An 8,409-nucleotide genomic window follows, 5' to 3' on the forward strand; every position below is an offset into this window, starting at 1 on the left:
GGGGAAGTGACGTGTGCGCAGTCCCTGAGTTGACGGGGGGGTAGAGAGAAAGTAGTCAGGTGCTGGGGGGGGGGGGGGTGAGAGTAGAGTTCGGGGTTGTGGCAGGGGGCAGAACAGGGAGGGAGTTGAGCCTCCTGACCGCCTGGTGAAAGAAACTGTCCTTGAGCCTGCTGATTTTGGCCTGCAGACTCTGCAGTCTCCTACCTGATGGCAGCAGGCTGAAAAGGCTGTGAGAGGGGGGGGGGGGGGATCACCTGCAATGCTGATGGCTTTGCGGGTGAGGCAGGTGTTGTAAATGTCTGTGAGGGAAGGGAGAGAGACACCAGTGATCTTTTCAGCTGTTCTCACAATGCGCTGCAGGGTCTTACTGCAGGAAACGGTTCAGGCGCCGTACCACACGGTGATGCAGCTGGTCAGGATGCTCTCGATGGTTTAATGCTGAATGTTTATGACTTAATCTTCTATTCTCCTGAAAAAAATAATAGTATCAACAGTATCGAACGTGCACTCAGGTGCACGTTCGATAGAAGACCTCTATCTGGCACTATTAAAAGGTAATTTGTAACTCTTAGCAGTGCAGTCTCCGTACTGTAGTTTGTTCTAAAGCCTGACCTAAACTCCTCTAACAAATAATTCTCCAACAGGTAGTCATTTAGCTGTTTGACCACTACATTTTCTAGGATCTTAGATAGGAATGGCAGGTAGTTTGAGAGGCTTACATCTAGGTTTGGTTTCTTAAGGGCGGGCTTGATCACAGCCACTTTAAAAGATTGTGGCACACAACCCATTTTTAAGGACTGGTTAATTAATGGTTTTATTTATTAATGGTAATACCTCTTTAAGAAGCGTAGTCAGAATTTTATCGAAAAGAGTTGTGGTGGGTTTATCAGAGGACATTAGGGAATTCAAGTCGGAATAGCAGTTAGGCACTTGTGTCCAACACAGAGGGCCAAGGAATCGACCCCGTTTTTCACAGGGGTAAACTCCAACATATGGCAGCTGAGCTGTGAGACTATCAGCAAGTCCACACTAGCCTCACACCTGTCACCCCTCACCGTGGGCAAAACCAGAAAAGTGGAGAGTCCAGCCCCTCTCCAGGCACTGGGTTCCAGAGCCCAAGCTGTGGGTGGAGGTGAGCCCGACTATGTCTATTCCATACCTCTCAACTGCATTCACAAGCTCTGGTTCCTTTCCGCCCAGCAAGGTGACATTCCATGTCCCTAGAGCCAGTCTCTTTTCTGGGTATTGTGTCGTTGAGGCCCACGCTGTTGACTGCCACACAATTCACATTGCAGCCATACCCTACTGTTCCTTCGGCAGGGGGTGAGTCCACCAGAGGTTGGGCCCACATCGTCTTCTTGAGCTGAGCCCCTGGGGCGGAGGCCTAGCCACCAGGTGCTTACATATGAGCCCCAACCTCGGACTTGGTTACAGGGCAATGTCATGTTCCTTGTTTTACTTGTCTTGATAGAAGTTTTTTAAAAGCTCTTAATCTGTCTTGTCACATAGAAACTGTTCTCCATGGACGGCCCTACCAAGAGCATAAATCCCCCAACAACATGGCTCCTAGGATAATTCAGGCACTGAAAATCCCCCACCACGATTAAGTGTCAGTTCAAGGCAGAACATGTTATCATAAGAGATTTAATTCCCCCTCCAAGAAGTTGCACCGCCAGTGGTTAATCAATCAAAAGGTGGATAAGGTGGAAAAATTACTCTTGAAATAAAAGTGGTCAAAGTTCCTCCACCTTGAAAATATAAATTCCTTTAAAACATGACCAAAGAAATTTGCAATTAAAGCAGAAGATATATGAAAAGCTGTATTTAGGGTAAACTGTTGTACATCCTCTGTCTTCATCTCATATACATCGTTAAGTCTTCAGAGATTTTATGGATACAGACGAGATGGATCAAAAAGAATGACAACATTAGAAATGCTTGTGACAATCTGGTGCAAAGAAGATGTGACAGATACGTACATGCAAAGTGCACTTTGTTGGCAGAAACCTAACCCAGCCAACATTGGTTCCTGCTTGTACCTGTGTACCAATTATCCCCAGGAGACCCAATATATCATTTACCTCCTACAGGGGGAAAACCCCATCAATACTTAAAAAATATGAAACAACAGGAAGGTTTTTTTTTTACAGATAGCCTATAGCCCAATTGCTGGCACTAGCTTTCAACCTGACTGAACGGTCTTGATGTTGGTGAACGTCACCATGCAAATATACATTGTGGGTTCGTCCCCTGCACAGCACTTCAGAGAGATGAGGATAAAAGAAGGACAAAATGCTGCTGATGATATGGCAAGAGGAAAGACAAAAAGACCACACAAAGTCTGACATCATTGGACCAAACTGTTCACTGAGTTATTTTAACATGACGTGTAAAAGGTGAATTGTTTTCATTCATTCATTCATTCATTCATTCATTCATTCATTCATTCATTCATTCATTCATTCATTCATTCATTCATTCATTCATTCATCATTTTTTCATGACCTAAAAAGAAGACATCCTCCCCTCTGTTTTTCGATGACATCATAGTCCAATCACAATTCCTCCCTGTCAGGCAGGGTGTCCCTCATCTTGAAATCTTGGAGGTGCAGTGGTCATGAAGACCTCTGATGGAGGTGTTTTCAGATGCAGAATCCCAGAAAATCCCAGAAGAAAAAAGTTGCATAGATTAAAGACAGGTAATATTACTATAAAAAGAGTTATAAATATTACATATCTATATCTTAATAGGAATATCTGAGAATATCATTGTAATGCACACAAAAAATCACTCGTTTTTAATTGCTGTTTTTTTGCATTTTGGGACAAGAAGAACACAAACAGACCTTTGCTTTTTATTTATAATAGCCACAATGGGGGGAATTCTTTTTATTCATCAACACACACACACACACACACACACACACACACATACACACACACACACACAGACACGCACACGCACAATCACAACATCAAAATAAATGTTTGACCTGAGACCAGCTTGTAAGTTTCCTGATAATTCTCTCACAGACACCATGGAAGGAACCAAAGAGGGTGAGAAATAAATCATGTCCTTTAGCAAGAAGAGGATGCACACCTGAAGACGATTAGCTGGTTTGAGAAAGATGACGACAGGTTTATGAACACCTTAGGATCAGATTGACAACTTTATAAACACCTCATGAAGGTGAAAAACAGCTGAGGAAGATGAGGATAAGTTCTAAATACAGTACAGGCCTGTTGACTGCAGTTTGAATTTTGACCAGTAGGTGTTGCTTGTGCCTCACGATTGGACCCCTCCTGTTGAATATGAAGGATAAACTCTATTGATTTTTAGACAGAATTTGTGTCTTATTTGTTCTCACACCAGTATCATTACAAATCATCATTAGTTTCTGACCAAGAACAATCAGCTGACCTTCGCCATGACTGTTCACACTTGCTTTGAATGTTGCCTTGCTCTTGTTTACCAGTACGTACGCATTGGACACTGGCAGGGGATGGACACCAGACCTCTAATGCCTATTAACAGCATCCCTTTTCATGGAGGGGGCAGTAGAATGGTGGTTGTCTGGGGTGTTAAGGTCAATGGAGGGAGTGTCATGTTTGATTGACCCACTTTTTTCCGTCCCGAAGGGGCGGCGGCTGCAGGTTGCAGTCGAGGGGGGCGGAAGCTTTGTTAGGCCACGTGGCTCCCGTCACGATAGACATGAGTCAGACAACGACGGGTGTCACAGATCCTCACAGACGGGATGATGGGCCAACATGTCAGAATTCGGCTGAGGAGCAGGCCGTCGGGCTGGTTTTGGGGTGGTCTAGATCAGTTAGATGCTTGTGTGATTATCAGTTTTGTCCAATCGATTCTGTGACAAACAGTTGATGAAAGAATCAGTCGGTCAGAGAGTCTGATCAAAGTACTGTTTGTCTACTGAGGGAATACATTGATCAAAACAAGCATTGGCTCTGCTTACAGTTTATTGATAGTTCAATCACATCCATACTACTCATGTCATAATCTGAGGGTCAGATTTTATTGATAGCAATGATTGTTACTATTAGAGTCCAGTTTGAGAGTAGAAGCGTCAGAGTATCTGTGGTTCAAACCCTGAACACTGGAGTTACTGTGACTCCATGGAGCTGGTCCATCTCCAAGGACCGGCCCCCGTGGACCGGCTCCAATGGATTGATCCCCATTTTCTTTCCTTGCTCCCATGACTCCATCAACCGTCCTCCATCAGGAGGATTATCCAGCCATGACATTGACCTCCCATCTTCAAATTGACCTGCTGTTTCCCATGACCTCTGATCCCACAGGGTCAAGCCTGCACCCATCTGGACCTCTTGTTCGTCCACCTGCCCTGTCTGTCAGTCTCTATCCACTCTTCAGATGGTGAATATCGGAAGCTGTCTGGATCCGGGCTCTAGCTCTGGCAGCAGAAGTATTTTTGTGATTATGGGGAAATCAGTCCTGCCTGCCTGCCTGTCTGTCGTCTGGCTGGCTGGCTGTGTTCTGGTTGGTGTCTAATCTAGGTCGGTGGAATAGTCAGAGCACAGACACGAGGTTGAGCTGCTCAGGAGACTGAGAGATCACTGTGCAGAAACCACGGCGATGACGTGCCTCTCATGTGAGGTCTGTCAGGTCCGGACCCAGTTGGGCCGGGTCAGAACCAAACCCTAACCCTTCATGTGGAAGGACAGTTCCAGATCATCCATGTATCGTCTGACACTCAGGTGATGCACGGAGCTCCATTAGATTAGGATTAGTTATGAGATTACAGACGTATAGACAACATTTCATTCACATGAATGAACAGATTACAAACATGTAACACGCGTGTGACTTCAGAATGGACTCATACTTTGCTCTCCTCAGCTTGTCTCTTTACTTCGCTGCGTCTGAAGCGCTGGTTTTTCGCTCCCCGGAGCCTGCTGGACTTTGGTCTGAGCAAGCATTCCTGATCCCGGTTGAACTGAGTGCCGGAGAGAGAAGGGGAGGACAAGTTAGGGAAGAGACGGCGCCGTGAGGAAGGAGGGGGGGGGGAGGCAAGAACAGGAGACAAAGTGTTCATTACAAAGTGAGCCTCTGGGTTGTGGGCATGCCCAGTAGACTTTGCTTCGCAGTTTGAGATCCAGCCTCTAAATTTGAACAGGAGGGAGATGAGGTGACTGAGCTGGCTCTTGTTCTCTCTCTCTCTCTCTCTCTCTCTCTCTCTCTGTCTCTCTCTCTCTCTGACTCGTGCTTTCTGTTATTTCCCCTCCTCTCCCAGCAGAGTGTGTGGACAGAATTTTTGCTATGAAAGTACTAGAGGAACGAGTGCAAAACAGAACAAGGAAGAGGCAAAGAAAATATTACGAATAAGAAGGTTTCATCTCCTATTTGCCTCTTCCTCCCCCTGCCAGCGAGTTTCTCCTCAGAAACAGAGGAACTTCAGAAGGCAATGAGGAAGAGCTGGAGTATGAAATGTGAATGGAGAAGCCAGATCAGAGACTGACCAGCACCGGATTCCCTCTGCCATCCAGGTAAGAGTCCAGAAAGACAAGTCTCTGCTCCAAACTCCTTCTTCTGGTTTTCTTCTCCTCTGCCGGTGAGGGTGTTAGCAGCTATCCTGTCAGCAGAGCGTTAGCACCGGCACTCCAGCGCCAACATGGGCTCTGAAGGCTCAGATGTTCCTGTGTGCACACGCTGAGGCGGGACAGGTGCCGGACGTGACCACGTGGTGACAATACGCAGAGGCTTCATGTGGGACGCTTGCTCAGGACACACAAAGACGCAGTTCGGCTTTAGCGTTTGAGTTGTTGGAGGTGTTTTCTGGTGTGTATGGACACACATGTTGGTGCAGATATGATAAGGTGCTCTGGTGATGTCATCATAACTGGAGGCGTTTTCAGGTGGAGGTTGACTTTGCTTTGTTTTACTTCAAAAGTTAAAGCTTTAATTGTCCTTAATAAGGAGGGAATTTATTCTCTCGTGGCTCTTATAGGAACACGGTGATGTCAGTGTGTTTTTTGTGGTTCTGATCAGATACTGTGATGTTTACTATTCCTTCTTCCAGGAGGTTATGAAGTCTGACTCTTTGTTTGTTTGTTGCTAGGATTCATCATTTCATGATAAACTTTGTGTTGGTGTGTGGGATGTGGTCAGGAAAGTCCATTACATGTTACTGACGAAGGGAAGCGACTCACATTAAAATTGTAAAATCATTATATTAGTTCCTCAGGAAATCATCCGTGAATCTTTGTAAAAATGTCACAGAAAAAGGAAAAGGTAATTCATGGTTATAATACAGTTAACAGAGAGATCCTTTCAGCCTCAGCTGAGCTGAGGACACATTTAAAAAGATGATTGGACGCAAAAACAAATTATATATATAACTATAAATGCTGGTTTTGGTCAGTGGAGAGGACATTATACCCTTAGATACAGAACAAAGCATTATCAGGAAGAATGCGCTAAAATTACTGAAAAACAAAAAGACTGGGGAGAAAAATGGCGAGACAAACGAGATAGAAGACGAACCAAATTAAATGCATTCAATGTATTATCTTCAAATTCAATAAATAGGTTCAAAATTTTAATATCTGTTCAGAGTGATTAGTTTACTGTTCCGTTTGTACGCATCATGGAACAGGGTCGAATCACCCAAAAGAAGAAAAGACATGTTTAATTATTTATTTTTTTTAAATTTTATTAACTGTATTAAACCCTGAAGGGGAATTAAGAATGGTGAGGGAGGCTGCAGTTAAACTGAAAATAAAATAAATCATTAGGCTTTAACGCTAAAATAAATTTAATATTCATATTTAATTTAATATTCATATTCATCGTAGAATATTTTATCATTTCTATTTTCAAGCAAAATGAAGATGCACACTTTTCTTGTTGAACTGTTGTATTGAATTTAAATGGAATGTTTTGATGTCATTGAACATACAATAATAGTAGACATTTATTTTTCATGTTTCATTTCATTCAAATCTGATCTGGGTAGAAAATAAAATAGATAAAATGACAGCGTGAGGTTTTCAAGTGATCCTATTAAAATACATCTGTGGGGATTATATTATATTATATTATATTATATTATATTATATTATATTGTATTGTATTATATTATATTATATTATATTATATTATATTATATTATATTATATTATATTATATTATATTATATTATATTATATTATACAGTAATCCCTTGAGCGTTCACGCTTCAAAATGCTGGGCTTCACCTTGTCGAGGATTTTTAGAAGGTAGTCACGTGATACCGTACAAGCATTCTATTGGCTGCCACCATCAGGAAGGATCGCAGAGCACTTCCATGTATTAAAGAAATACTTAAAACACATTAGCCGCGAATAATGAGGGATCACTGTATTATATTATATTATATTAATAGGTTTAGGGTTAGGTTGTTGATCAAACATTTTGCTGCGTCACATCTGTTTTTTTATCTTCATGAGATAAACAGATATTGTGGTGACATCACTCTCATCACTCAAAATCCTGTATGTTTTTGTCATAGAGGACGAAAATAAAATGTAATTGATATAAATAATAGTCACACTCAGGTGACGTTCTGGTCCTTCTGCTTCACCTGTGTATGAGGTGACGCTTTGAACACAGAGGAATCAGTTTATCAGAACTCGTCCTCAATACTCACATCTGAGATCGTTCGAGGACATCTGAGGACATTCAAGGGCGTATGAGGACATTTGAGGATGTCTGAGGATATTTGGGGACATCTGACGATGTCTGAAGACAAATGAGGACATTTGAGGATGTCTGAGGACGTCTCAGGATGTCTGAGGACGTTTGAGGATGCTTGAGGACATCTGAGGGCATTCAAGGATGTTTGAGGACGCCTGACCATGTTGAGGATGTGTGAGGGAGTGTGAGGGTTTTCAAGACATTTGAGGACATCTGAAGACATCTGAGGATGTTTGAGGGCGTCAATGAGTTTAAAACTTGTATTATGGATGGTGAGTCTCTAAGTTTTAAGTGTTCAAGACTCTTTAACCTGTAGCAGCTGATAGGAGGATGGAGATTTCCTTTATCTGAAGAGTCAGACAGTTTGGAAGATTGGATGTCTTCTGACAGATGAAGGAAATGAAAACTTTTTTTTGGTTTCATCCCACATCTTTATTTAAGAACCGAATGTCTTCATAGTCTCCTGTGTCCATTTTGTCGAGTTATGAGGTCAGAGTTATGAGGCTGAGGAAATTATTTCTACCCACATCCATAATTCCTCTAAAACGACTGGATAATTTCCATCGAAGTGATGATATCTGTTATAACTGATAAATATCTTCCTAAATATCAGTTCTGGTGTGTCAAGAGTCATGAGAGCTGCTCCAGGATTTTACTTTATCGCTTCTCCATATGGAGAAAGCTGGAAAGCCTCCTGC

The 8,409-nt window shown here is 42.7% G+C and overlaps 1 long non-coding RNA gene across 2 annotated transcripts; it reads right to left on the bottom strand.

The window, feature by feature from the left end:
• Positions 1–2,883: 2,883 nt before the first annotated feature.
• Positions 2,884–5,643, bottom strand: LOC137596288 (uncharacterized). 2 transcript variants are annotated; one of them, XR_011035523.1, is made up of 4 exons: positions 5,497–5,643; positions 4,863–4,973; positions 3,422–3,866; positions 2,884–3,303 (listed from the first exon to the last, which is right to left on the bottom strand). It is a non-coding gene; the product is annotated as an uncharacterized lncRNA (long non-coding RNA). The 2 variants fall into 2 exon arrangements; XR_011035522.1 differs by having other exon boundaries at positions 2,884–3,866.
• Between the last annotated feature and the right edge of the window lie 2,766 nt (positions 5,644–8,409).

Source organism: Antennarius striatus, chromosome 6 (genome assembly GCF_040054535.1).
Source record: "Antennarius striatus isolate MH-2024 chromosome 6, ASM4005453v1, whole genome shotgun sequence".
Lineage (NCBI taxonomy): Eukaryota > Metazoa > Chordata > Actinopteri > Lophiiformes > Antennariidae > Antennarius > Antennarius striatus.